General features: G+C 36.2%; 1 long non-coding RNA gene across 1 annotated transcript in view; it reads left to right on the top strand.

The window, feature by feature from the left end:
* LOC141579530 (uncharacterized) overlaps window positions 1–12,482 on the top strand; it is a 53,348-nt gene that overhangs the window by 5,863 nt on the left and 35,003 nt on the right. The window contains exon 3 of the long non-coding RNA XR_012511071.1: window positions 2,501–2,600. This is a non-coding gene — a long non-coding RNA (uncharacterized LOC141579530). The remainder of the gene's footprint in view (window positions 1–2,500; window positions 2,601–12,482) is intronic.

Here is a 12,482-nt window from a genome sequence, read left to right as displayed (position 1 = left end):
AAAGAGAACAATTTTCCCACTATTTTAAGTATGTTTTGTGAAGGAAATTATGTTGATCTGTTCCCTTCTCCTGGTCCATGTATTCCCTTGCTGCTTCCCACTAGTGGCCCCTTGAGCTCTGTGACAAGACTAGCATGTCCTTAATCCAGGTTGAAGGAGATCTGAAGAGATTTATTCAAGGAGATGAAATTTGTAGACAATGAATTGGAAAGTATTGAGAAAGTTATTCATTAGGAGAAGGTATGGGGTTGAATTGTTAAGCGCAGAGAAATCTAAGCTATGAACCACCAAGACAATTATTAACTCCAGGAAAAACAAAGTAGGGAATAAAAAAGTAAGCCTAGCAGACAACTTGCTACAGCTGTGAACAGTCTGTACAGAGTCCTAATAATGTAAAGCAAGGATACTGAGCTGATCAAAATTATAATGTATTTGTATCAAAAGTTTGGAAGAATGAAGGTTTGGGTGTGTAGAGGAGATGTGGTTTGAAAGAGAGCTTAATATTCATTTTCCAAAATAGAAAGTTAAATAGGTGATACATAAAGCTGAAAAAGTCAGTAGGCTGTGTTACAAGGATATTAGTCAGAAATAGGGAGTTTTTATTCCAAGAGTCAGCAGTAGGAGCTGAACATTGTTGCTTCTGACCAGGAAATGGGGTGGTTGTTGGGAACTGCTCCTTTTTACAATCGGTGTTCGAGAACTGTTTGACTCTTTAATGAATATATGGTATAAGTTTGATAAAAAGAAATCAAAGCTGAATTTTGAAAAACTGATGTTAAGAATTGGGGTGTTTTTGACAGAGAGAGATAACAATCAGACAAAACTACATTTGAAGGGATCCTCATTATTTCTAGCCTTTCAGCAAGGACTAGGGGGCAGACATCTGTTTAAGGTTCAAAAATTCTTTCTGACATTCTTGCCGACATGTAACCTTTGGAAGTAATGAACTCTCCGTCATTGTAAATATGCAGGCAGAGGCTGCCTGACCAGCTCTCTAACTGTAGCAGGTTGTGTTTACCATTGGCCAGTTGGAGCAAGCAACTTCTAACATTCTTTCAGTTTTGAATGTGGCATTTTCAGGATGGATAGTTGATAACAATGTATTACAAAAAGCTTAACAAGAAAGAGTCCAAGACATCTCAAACCCATTGCCAGGGTTTTCTCTGCCAGACACCATCCTGAGCCTGCCATCTGTGAGCCAGGCCACAAAGACCAGTCACATGAGAATGAACACACTTTGTCCCTCCTATCTGATTTGGCATCGGGCTCAGCCATTTTCCCCATGGAATGGTCCACGCCCAGGTCTCTGACGATGGAGCTGGTCTCACAGCAGCCCTGTGAGCGCTGGTCCAGCCCTAGGGGTCCCTGCGTGAAGTTTCTCAGGACTCCAGGCTGTTCTCAGAGCTGAGTCCCCCCTAGGCTAAGCCCTCGGAGCTCATCTCAGCTCCAGACTGAGCCGGAAGCTTCCGAGAGAACTCAGAGCTGAGGAAAGTCACAGGTCTTACCCAGCACTGCCGCGTCAGCAGTGCTCCAGCTGAGGGAAGTAGCAGCAGCAGCAAACACACCTGAGCCGCCGCCTCATTTTTCCGCCTCATCCCTAAGCCCTCTGTGTCTGCCTGTCTGTGTCTGTCTCCCTTTCAGGACCAGCCTGGCACCGCTTCGTGCCCTGCCTCCTTTCTTCTAATCTTGCCTCCCTGGCCTGTTCCGTCTACTCCAGCTTAACTGAGTAACATTGAAGTGTTTTTGAAACCTAGGAACAGCCGACGAGCTAGATACAAAGAATACAGGGCAGTTCCTTACTCAGCCACATCCCTCCTGCCCTCTCCCATTCCTACATGAGTTTTATAAATATTTTGTCAGAGAGACATTGCACTCCCAGTTGTTATCATTATCAGCCATTTCCTTATTATCTGTGGTTTACGATGCATTTGCTCCAGGGAAGTTCCCGAGATAAGGCAGACTCAGATGACTGAGCCAGTAGTTGAAGTCCACTTGTGTCAAGCCTGTTAAGAATGATCTTTGGTGGGATTTGTTGAATGTGCCAGACTGTCCAGTGAGTGGTGATGATCCCCTGCATCTGCTCCGGAGTCGGCCTCGTCCCCTCCTTTGCTCTGTTCTCATTTATCTCTCTTCAGCAGGTGAACCAGTGATCTGTATTTCTATGATACGTAAAATACTTCTTATTTCACGGTAGAATTTGGGGGCTGTTGTGAAAACGCATATGTTTTAAGTGTGAATTGAGTCAGAGGTTTAAACTTAAAGCCCCCTTGATTTAGAATCAGAAATTAGTATGATGGAAGGAGGGTATAACTCAGTGGTAGAGTGAATGCCTAGCATGCATGAGGTACTGGGTTCAATCCCCAATGCCTCCATTTAAAAAACAAATAAATAAACCTATTTATGCCCCACCTTAAAAACAAAGAAAAAAGAAATTAACATGAGGATGAAGCTACAGAGTGAATATGTGTGTCTTCTGAAACTACCTTCTGTCTTTCTACAGGAAATTCTACGGAGAGAAGGTCGGAATCTACTTTGCTTGGGCTGGGCTATTACATTCAGATGCTCCTCCTGGCAGCAGTCGTGGGGGTGACTTGCTTTCTGTATGTATATTTTAATCAAAATAACTGTACTTAGAGGTAACTTCTCTTTATTCCTTGTTACGGTGCTTACTTAACTTAGAATGACATTCTCCAGGAGCATCCACGTTGCTGCAAATGGCCCTATATTGTCAGTTTTTATAGCCGAGTGGTTTTCCATTGTATAAATATACCACTTCTTTAGCCAGTCATCCGTTGATGGACATTTAGGCTATCTCCATGTCTTGGCTATTGTAAATAGTGCTGCTATGTATATTGGGGTGCAGCTGTCATCCTGAAGTAGGGTTCCTTCAGGATATATGCACAGGAGTGGGATTCCTGTTTCATATGGCAATTCTATTCCTAGTCTTTTGAGGAAACTCAATACTGTTTCCAAAGTGGCTGCACCAAACTGCATTCCCACCAGAAGTGTCGGAGGTTTCCCTTTCTCCACAGCCTCTCTAGCATATGTCATTTGTGGATTTTTGAATGATGGCCATTCTGACTGGTTTGAGGTGATACCTCATTGTACTTTGGATTTGCATTTCTCTGATAATTAGTGATATTGAGCATTTTTTCATGTGCCCATTGATCATTTGTATATCTTCCTTGGAGAATTGCTTGTTTTGGTCTTCTGCCCATGTTTGGATTGGGTTATTTGGTTGTTTCTTAGTAAGTCATATGAGCTGCTTATATATTCTGGAGATCAAGCCTTTGTTAGTTTCATTTGCAAAAATGTTCTCCCATTCTGTAGGTTGTCTTTTTGTTTTACTTAAGGTGTCCTTTGCTGTGCAGAAGCTTGTAAGTTTCATTAGGTCCCATTTGTTTATTCTTGCTTTTATTTCTATTGCTTGGGTAGACTGCCCTAGGGGAAGATTTCTGAGATGTATGTCAGATATTTTGCCTGTATTTTCTCCTAGGAGGTTTATTGTATCTTGTCTTATGTTTATCTTGCTGAAGAGACTATCTTTATTCCATTGTATATTCTTGCCTCCTTTGTTGAATATTAGTTGACCAAAAGTATTTGGGCTCATTTCTGGGCTCTCTATTCTGTTCCATTTGGCTGTATGTCTGTTTTTGTACTAATACCATGCTGTCTTGACGACTGTAACTTTATAGAATTGTCTCAAGTCTGGGACAGTTATTTTTCCAGCCTCTTTCTTTTTTTCTTAAGTTATTCCCTGGAAATTCTATGTCTTTGATGGTTCCATATAAATTTTATTGTGATTTGTTCTAGTTCTATGTAATATGTCCAGGATAATTTGGTAGGGATTGCATTAAATCTGTAGATTGCCTTGGGCAGTGTGACCATTTTAACAATATTGATTCTTGCAATCCAAGAGCTTGGGATACCTTTCCATTTTTTAAAGTCTTCTTTAATTTCCTTCACCAATGGTTTATAGTTTTCTGTGTATAATTCTCTCACGTCTGTGGTTAGATTTATTCCTAGATATTTTATTACTTTGGGTGCTATTTTAAAGGGGATTGTTTCTTTACTTTCTTTTTCTGCTGACTCATCATTTGTGTAAAGAAATGCAACTGATTTTTGAACATTAATCTTGTAACCTGCTACTTTGCTAAATTCTTCGATCAGCTCTAGTAGTTTTTGTGTGGACCTTTTATGGTTTTCTATATATATTGTCGTGTCATCTGCATATAGTGACACTTTTACCTCTTCTTTTCCAATTTAGACCCCTTTTACTTCTGTTACTTGCCTGATTGCTGTGGCCAGGACTTCCAAGACTATGTTGAATAGGAGTGGTGATAGTGGGCATCCTTGAGTTGTCCCAGATTTTAGTGGGAATCTTTTGAGGTTTTCATCGTTGAGTGCTATGCTGGCTGTAGGTTTGTCATCTATAGCTTTTATGATGTTGAGATATGTTCCCTCAATACCCACTTTGGTGAGAATTTTTATCATAAATGGGTGTTGAATTTTATCAAAGTTTTCTGCATCTATTGAGATGATCATGTGGTTTTTGTCCTTTCTCTTGTTGATGTGAAGTATTACATTGATTGATTTTCATATGTTGAACCACCCTTGTGTCCCTGAGATGAACCCCACTTGAGCATGATGTATTATCTTTTTTATGTGCTGTTGGATTTTATTTACTAGTATTTTGGTAAGGACTTTTTCATCTGTGTTCATCAGTGATATTAGTCTGTAATTCTCTTTTTTGGTGGTGTCTTTGCCTGGTTTTGGTATCAGGGTAATAGTGGCTTCATAGAATGAGTTTGGGAATATTCCTTCTTTTCAATCTTCTGGAAGAGTTTGAGAAGGACTGGTATGAGTTCTTCTTTGTATGTGTGGTAGAAATCCCCGGTGATGCTGTCCAGTCCTGGACTTTTATTTGTAGGGAGGTTTTTTATTGTTAATTCAATTTCATTCCTAGTGATCCATTTGTTCAAGTGGATAGTTTCTTCTTGATTCAGTCTTAGTTGACTGTATGTTTCCAGAAACTTGTCCATCTCCACTAGGTTATCCATTTTTTTCCATGTAGTTTGTCATGATATTCTCATATGATATTCTGTATTTCTATGTTATTTGTTGTAATTTCTCCATTTTCCTTTCTTATTTTGCAAATTTGTGCTCTCTCTTTATTCTTCTTTGTGAGTACGGCCAGAGGATTTTCGATTTTATTTATTCTTTCAAAAAACTAGCTTTTGGTTTGATTGATTATTTTCTCTATTTTTTTAATCTTTATTTTATTTATTTCCTCCATGATCTTTATTATTTCCCTCCTTCCGCTGACTTTTGTGTGTTTTTGCTCTTCTGTTTCTTGTCTTTCAGCTGGTGGGTTAGATTGTTTATTTGGTATTGTTCTTCTTTTTTGAGGAAGGCCTGCATTACCCTAAACTTTCCTCTTAGCACTGCTTTTGCTGTGTCCCATATGTTTTGTGTGGTTGTGTTTTCATTTTCATTTGTCTCAAGGTATTCTTTAATTTCAACTTTGATTACATCATCGACCCATTGGTTTTCTAATAGCATGTTGTTTAATCTCAATGCTTTCCTTTCTTTCTCCTTTGTTTCTCTGAAGTTGATTTCTAGTGTCCATGGCATTGTGGTCAGTAAAGATTCTTGAGATAATTTCTATCTTCTTAAAATTGTTGAGGCTTCTTTTGTGACTAAGTACATGATCAATCCTAGAAAATGTTCCACACACATTTTAAGAGATTGTTTATTCTGTTATGGGGGATTGTAATGCTCTGAAAATATCCACTGAATCCAATTATTCTCTTGTATCATTTAATTTCTCTGTTGCCTTATTTATTTTCTGTCTGGAAGATCTGTCTAGTGATGTTAATGTGGTGTTAAAATTTCTGACAATGATTGTATTCCCATCAATTTCCCCCTTTATCTCTGTTAGTAGTTGTTTAATGTACTTAGGTGCTCATGTTGGGTGCATATATATTAATGATTGTAATATCTTCATCTTGTATTGATCCTTTAATCATTATAAAATGTCTTTATTTATCTTTCTTTATGGCCCTTGTTTTAAAGTCTATTTTGTCTGAAATCAATACTGCTACACCTGCTTTTATGGCATTTCCATTTGCATGGAATATCCTTTTCCGTCCATTCACTCTCAATCTATATGTGTCCTTCTCCCTAAAGTGTGTCTCTTGTATGCAGTGTATTGAAGGTTCTTGCTTTATTATCCAGTCTGCTACTCTGTCTTTTGACTGGAGCATTTAGACCATTAACATTTACAGTAATTAATGATAGATGAGAGTTTATTGCTATTTTCAACTTATTTTTGCAGTTGATTTGGTATTTCTTCTTGGTTCCTTTCTTCTTCCTTTTGTGGTATGGTAATTTTCCTTTGTATTGTATTTAGTTTTTGTGACTCACTTGTAAGTTTTTGGCTTGTGATTACACTTTTTTGTAAGTCTGTTAACCAATTACTGTAACTGTGTGTACTAAACAGATATTAATGTAATCTCAAACCCATCCTACTGAGAACAAGATTTAAAAAAAAAAAAAGAAGAAAGGAAAAATACTTTCACAGTCATGAATTCTCATTTCTGTAGCATCCTGCTTCTTTTCTATTTAGAGTAGACCTTTCAATATTTCTTTTAGCATGGGTTTAGTGTTGCTAAATTCTTTTAGTATTTGCTTCTCTGTGAAATTCTTTATCTCTCCTTCTATTCTAAAGGATAGCCTTGCTGGAGCAAGTATCCTAGGCTGCATCTTTTTTTCATTCAGGACTTTGAATATATCTTGCCACTCCCTTCTGGCCTGTAGTGTTTCTGTAGAGAAATCAGCTGAGAGCCTTCTCTTGTAACTCACTGTTTGTTTTTCTCTTGCTGCCTTTAGGAACATTTCTTTATCCTTCAGTCTGGCCATCTTGATTTATGATATATCTTGGCGTGTTTCTCTTTGGGCTCTTCCTGTTTGGGACCCTCTGAGCCTCCTGTGCTTGGGTGTCTGATTCCTTCTTTAAGTTTGGGAAGTTTTCAGTCATGATTTCTTTAATTACCTTTTCCATCCCCTTTGTTCTTTCTTCCCCTTCTGGTACCCCTATTATGCATAGATTGGCATGCTTTATATTATCCCATAGGTTCCTTATATTGTTTTCATTGTTTTATATTTGTTTTTCTCTCAGCTGTTCTGATTGGGTGCTTTCTGTTGTCCTGTCTTCTAGGTCACTTATTCGTTCTGCTGCATTATCTAGCCTGCTTTGTACAGCCTTTAGGTCAGATCTCATTTCAGCCAATGAATTTACCAATTCTACTTGGCTCTTCTTTATAGCTTCTATTTTGTTTTTGATATATTTTATGTCTCTAAAGGCTATCTCTTTTAGTTCCTTCAGTAATTTGATCACTTCTTTTTTGAAATCTTGATCTAGTAGGCCATCAATGTCTATTTTATTGATCGTTCTTTGAGGGGATTTCTCTTGCTCTTTTAATTGGCAGGACTTCCTCTGCTTCTTCATTCTGTTCATATCTCTCTGGCCCTGTGGCTTTTGGAGTATCAGTTATCTATTGTGGTCCTTAAAGGAGTTTATTTATTTATCTATCTAAAGCCTATGTGGGAATAAAACTTAAAAGAGAGAGAGAGAGAGAATTTTAAAAGAATGGAGGAAAAGAAGGTTTGAAAAGAGTGTATAATCAATAATAGAAGAGCAAGTTGAAGCAGAATAGGAATCGAGTTGAGATATCTTTTAAGAATCTTAATAAAAAGAAGAGAAAATTCAAAATACAATATTTGAAACCTGTGACTAATAAATAACAGATCAAAACCAAGAGAATATAAATGAAATGAGAATTGTAAACATATAGGACTGTTTAAAAATAAAGATTAAAAATGTAATAGGAATAAAACAGATATAAAAAGATTTTAAAAACAAAGATGTGTTCTCCTAGAGACTGTGTGCTCTTAATGGTTTTATTGAGAGGCCTTTGTGTCTTCGCCCTGTTTCACAAACTCACCTTGCTCTGTTTGCCCCCTTGTCTGTGCTGCTCACAGTGTCTTTCGGCAAGAAGATTGCACCCCTCCAACACTGGGTCAGGTGATCCTTTCCTTTGTGGTGGGTGGGTGGGTCACTCCCCCTCCAGATGCGGCAGTCAGTGCTGGGCCAGTTGCTCCATATGTGGGCTCAGCTTCAAGAGTAACAGCTTTATGGAGATATAATTCACATACCATAAAATGCAGCCTTTGAAATTGTGCATTAGGATTTTAAGTACATTTCAGGGTTTTGTAGCCATCACTCCCAAAAAGAAACAGTACCCTTTAGTAAGTCACTCCCTAAACTTCCTTTCCCTTAGACCCCAGCAGCCACCACTCTACTTTCTGTCTCTACAGATTTGCCTGTTCTGGGCATTTCATATAAGTAGAACCATACAGTATGCTGCCTTTTTTGATTGTCGTCTTTCATTTAGTGTGACGTTGTCAAGGCTCATCCATGGTGTAGCATATATCAGTACCCAAAGTCCTTTTTGTGTTCAAATAATATGCCATTGTTATAAATACACCACTTTGCTTATCCATCCATCAGTTGATGATGAATAATTCTGCTGTAAATGCTCATGGACAAGTTTTTGTGTGAACACATATTTTCAGTTCTTCTCAGGATATATCAAAAAATGGAATTGCTGGGATGTATTCTACTTTTAACATTTTGAGGAATTGCTAAAGTAGTTTTTAAAGTGACTGCACCATTTTATATTTCCAGTAGTAATGTATGAGGAGTCCAGTTTCTCCACATCCTCATCAACACTTTTTATTACCGAGTTTATAGATACATATTTATATATCATATATCATATATATTTGTCATCCTATTTGGTATGAAGTGGCATGTCATTGTGCTTTTGATTTCTGTTTCCCTAATGCCTACTGATGTTGAACATCTTTTTATGTGCTTATTTCCCATTCGTATGTCTTCTTTGGAGAAACATCTATTCAAATTCTTTGCCCATTTTAATTGTATTTGTCTTTGTATTTTCATGTTTTAAGTCTCCTTTGTCTATTCTGGATAAAAAGTCCCTTATCAGGGAAAATATTGGAAATATTTTCACCCATTCTGTGGATTGTCTTCTTACTTTGTTGATGAAGTCCTTTGAAGCACAGAAGTGTTTAATTTTACTGAAGTCCAGTTCACTTGATATATTTTCTTTTGTTGTTTGTGCTTTTGCTGTCATATCTTAGAAGTATTTGTACTTCAAAATCCTGAAGATTTTCTCATTGTTCATTTTCTAAAAGTTTTATAATTTCAGGTCTGTGATTTATTTTGAGTTAATTTTCATAAATGGTGTTAAGATAAAAGTTCAGTTTTCTTTCTTTCCAGGTGTATGTTCAGGTGTCCCAGCATCATTTTTGTAAAAATTACTTTTTTCCCGTTGGATTGTCATGGAACCTTTACGAAAAATTAACTGGCTACATGTAAGAGTTTGTTTATGGACTCTCAGTTCTTTTCTCTCAATCTATTTGTGTGTCCTTTATGCAAGTACCACACTGTATGGATTACCATTTTGTTACTGAGTTTTGAATTTGGAAACTTCAAACTTTGTTCTTTTTCAAGATTGTTTTGACTATTCTGGGTATCTTGCATTTCCATAGTTTTAGGAACAGTTTGCTCATTTCTCCCAAAAAGCCAGATTTGCATTGAATCTATAGGTCATTTTGAGGACAAATGCCATCCTAACAATGATAAGGCTTCTGATCCATGAACACAGAAGAGCTTTCCATTTATTTTAGGTCATTTTTAACTTCTATCAGTAGTATTTTAGTTTTCAATATACAAGTTTCAGACATTTTCCTCAGTATTCCACATATTTTTCTTAATATTCCGTAGTATTTTATTCTTTTTGATGCTATTGTAAATGAAAATGTTTCCTACATTTTATTTTTAGATTATTCACTGCTGTTGTATAGAAATATAATTACTTTTTTATATATCGATTTGTGTCTTACAATTTTGGTCAAACTATGTTGTTAATTCTAATAGTATTTTTTTTCTCTCTCTCTCTCTCTTTTTTCTTTGTGGATTCCTTGTGATTTCAATGTATAATATCATGTCATCTGGAATTGAAATAGTTTTATTTATTTCTTTCTAATCTAGAGGCTTTATTTTCTTTGTCTGTTTGCTTTGACTAGAACCTCTAGTACAATGTTGATTTTGGGAGGAAATAATTCAGTCTTTCACCATTATGTATGATCTTTGCTCCAGGTTTTTCATAGATGTTCTCTGTCAAGTTGAGGAAGTTCTCTTCTATTCCTAGTTTTTATCTATTATTCTATTAATATGGCATATTACATGAATTGACTTTTGTATGTTGAAGTGCCTTTGCATACCTGGATACATCCCACTGAATTGTGGTCTATTTTATATGTTAATGGATTGGATTTGCTTTTATTCTGTTGAGGACTTTTGCATTTATATCCATAAGAGATAGTCTTTAGTTTTCTTGTGATGCCTTTGTCTGGTTTTGGTATCAGTGTGATACTCGTGTCATTGAATGAATTGGGAAGTGTGCCCACCTCTTTATTTTTAGACGAGTTTGTGAAGCATTTTTTTGTTTGTTTGTTTTTTGTTTTTGTTTTTTCTTTAAGTAGTTGATGGAATTCACCAGCAAAGCCATACTGGCCTAGCATTTCCTTGTGGGAATGTTTTGGATTACTGTTTCAGTCACTACTTATTGTAGGATTATTTGAGTTTTCTATCTCTCCTTGAATTAGATTTAGTCACATATCCTTCTAGGAATTTATCCATTTCATCTAGATTATCTCATTTATTGGCTATACAAGTATTCATGGTATTCCCTTATATTCCTTGTTATTTTTGTTAGGGCAGTAGTGACATCCTTCCTTTCATTTCTCATCTTAGTAATTTGAACCTTCTCCCTTTTTTTCTTCAGTACTAGCTAAAAATTTGTCAATTTTCTTGATCTTTTCAAAGAACCAACTTTTCTTTTTGTTGATTATTCTCTGTTATTCATCTATTCTCTATTCCATTTATTTCTGCCTTTACTATTTTGATTAGAATATTTAATTCATTTACATTAATGTAATTTCTTATCAGGTTGAAGTTACATCTGCTATCTGCTTTCTATATGACTTTTTATTTCCCCAATGCTCTATTACTACACTTTTTTGTACAAAGTAGGCATTTTCAAGTGTGCCATTATAATTTGTTGTTTATTTTATCTTTTTCTTCTCCTCCTCCTCCTCCTCTTCCTCCTCCTCCTTCTCCTCCATTGCCCTGGAGATTATTATTAACATATTGTTTTAAAGCAATCTAGTTCACATGAATGCCAACTTAATTTCAATAGTACACAAAAACTTTGCTTTGATATCAATCTTTTCCCTCCCCCTCCTCATGCTGTCACTGTCATACAAGTTACACCTTTATGCATTTATAAGTGCATCTACACTGTTTCATAAGTATTGTTTTATGTAGTTGTCTTTTACATCAAATAGAAGAAAACACGTACATGTAATACTGTATTTATACTGTTTTATTTTCTTACTCATGTAGTAGTGCTCTTTATTTTTCAGGTGAGTGTCTTTTCATTTACACCTGCTGGACTATCCTTAGTATTTCTTGTAGGGCAGGCCTGCTAGCAATTGATTCAGACTTTGTAGGAGTGTGTTAATTTCTTCTTTTTTTTTTTTGAAGAATCATTTTGTTGGCTATAAAATACTTGGTGACAGTATTTTCCTTTTATCACTTTGACGATACCATCCCACTGCCTTCTGGTCTCCATGGTTTTTGATGAGAAATCAACTGTCTTACTGAGGAGCCTTTGAATATGTTGAGCCTCTTTTCTCTTTCTGCTGTCAAGATTCTTTGTTCTTCTCTTTTGACACACTTAGTCTGATGTGCCTATTTTCGATGTCTCTACGTTCATACCACGTGGAGTTTGTTGAGCTGCTGGGATGTACAAATTAATGTTTTCATCAAATTTGGGAAGTTTTCAGCCATTATTTCTTTATATACTTTTTCTACCCCTTTTTTTCTCTCCTTCCTTCTGGCGCTCACATTATATGTGTATTGGTATTGTTGATGGTGTCCAACCTATCTCTGACACAGTGTTCATTTTTTTTCATTCCTTTTTCTTTCTGTTCCACAGACTGGATAATCTCAGTAGTTTTAAATTAACTGACTTTTTCTTCAACAAGTTCATATCTACAGAGAAATCTCTTATTGAATTTTTCATTTTAGTCAATATATTTGTATCTCTAGAATGTCCAGTTGGTTTTTAATGTAAATTTTATCTATTGATATTCTCTGTACAATGAGATGTTCACATACTTAAATTCTTTAGGCATGGTTTCGGTTAGCTCTTTGATCATATGTGTAATTCCTTATTTATGTCTTTGTCTAGTAAGTCCAGTGTCTGGGTTTCCTCAGGGAGTTTCTATTGACTACTTTCTCCCCTGTGTTATGGCCAAACTTTTCTGTT

This window comes from Camelus bactrianus, chromosome 2 (assembly GCF_048773025.1).
Source record: "Camelus bactrianus isolate YW-2024 breed Bactrian camel chromosome 2, ASM4877302v1, whole genome shotgun sequence".
NCBI lineage: Eukaryota > Metazoa > Chordata > Mammalia > Artiodactyla > Camelidae > Camelus > Camelus bactrianus.
This window is presented reverse-complemented; position numbering and strand designations above follow the sequence as displayed.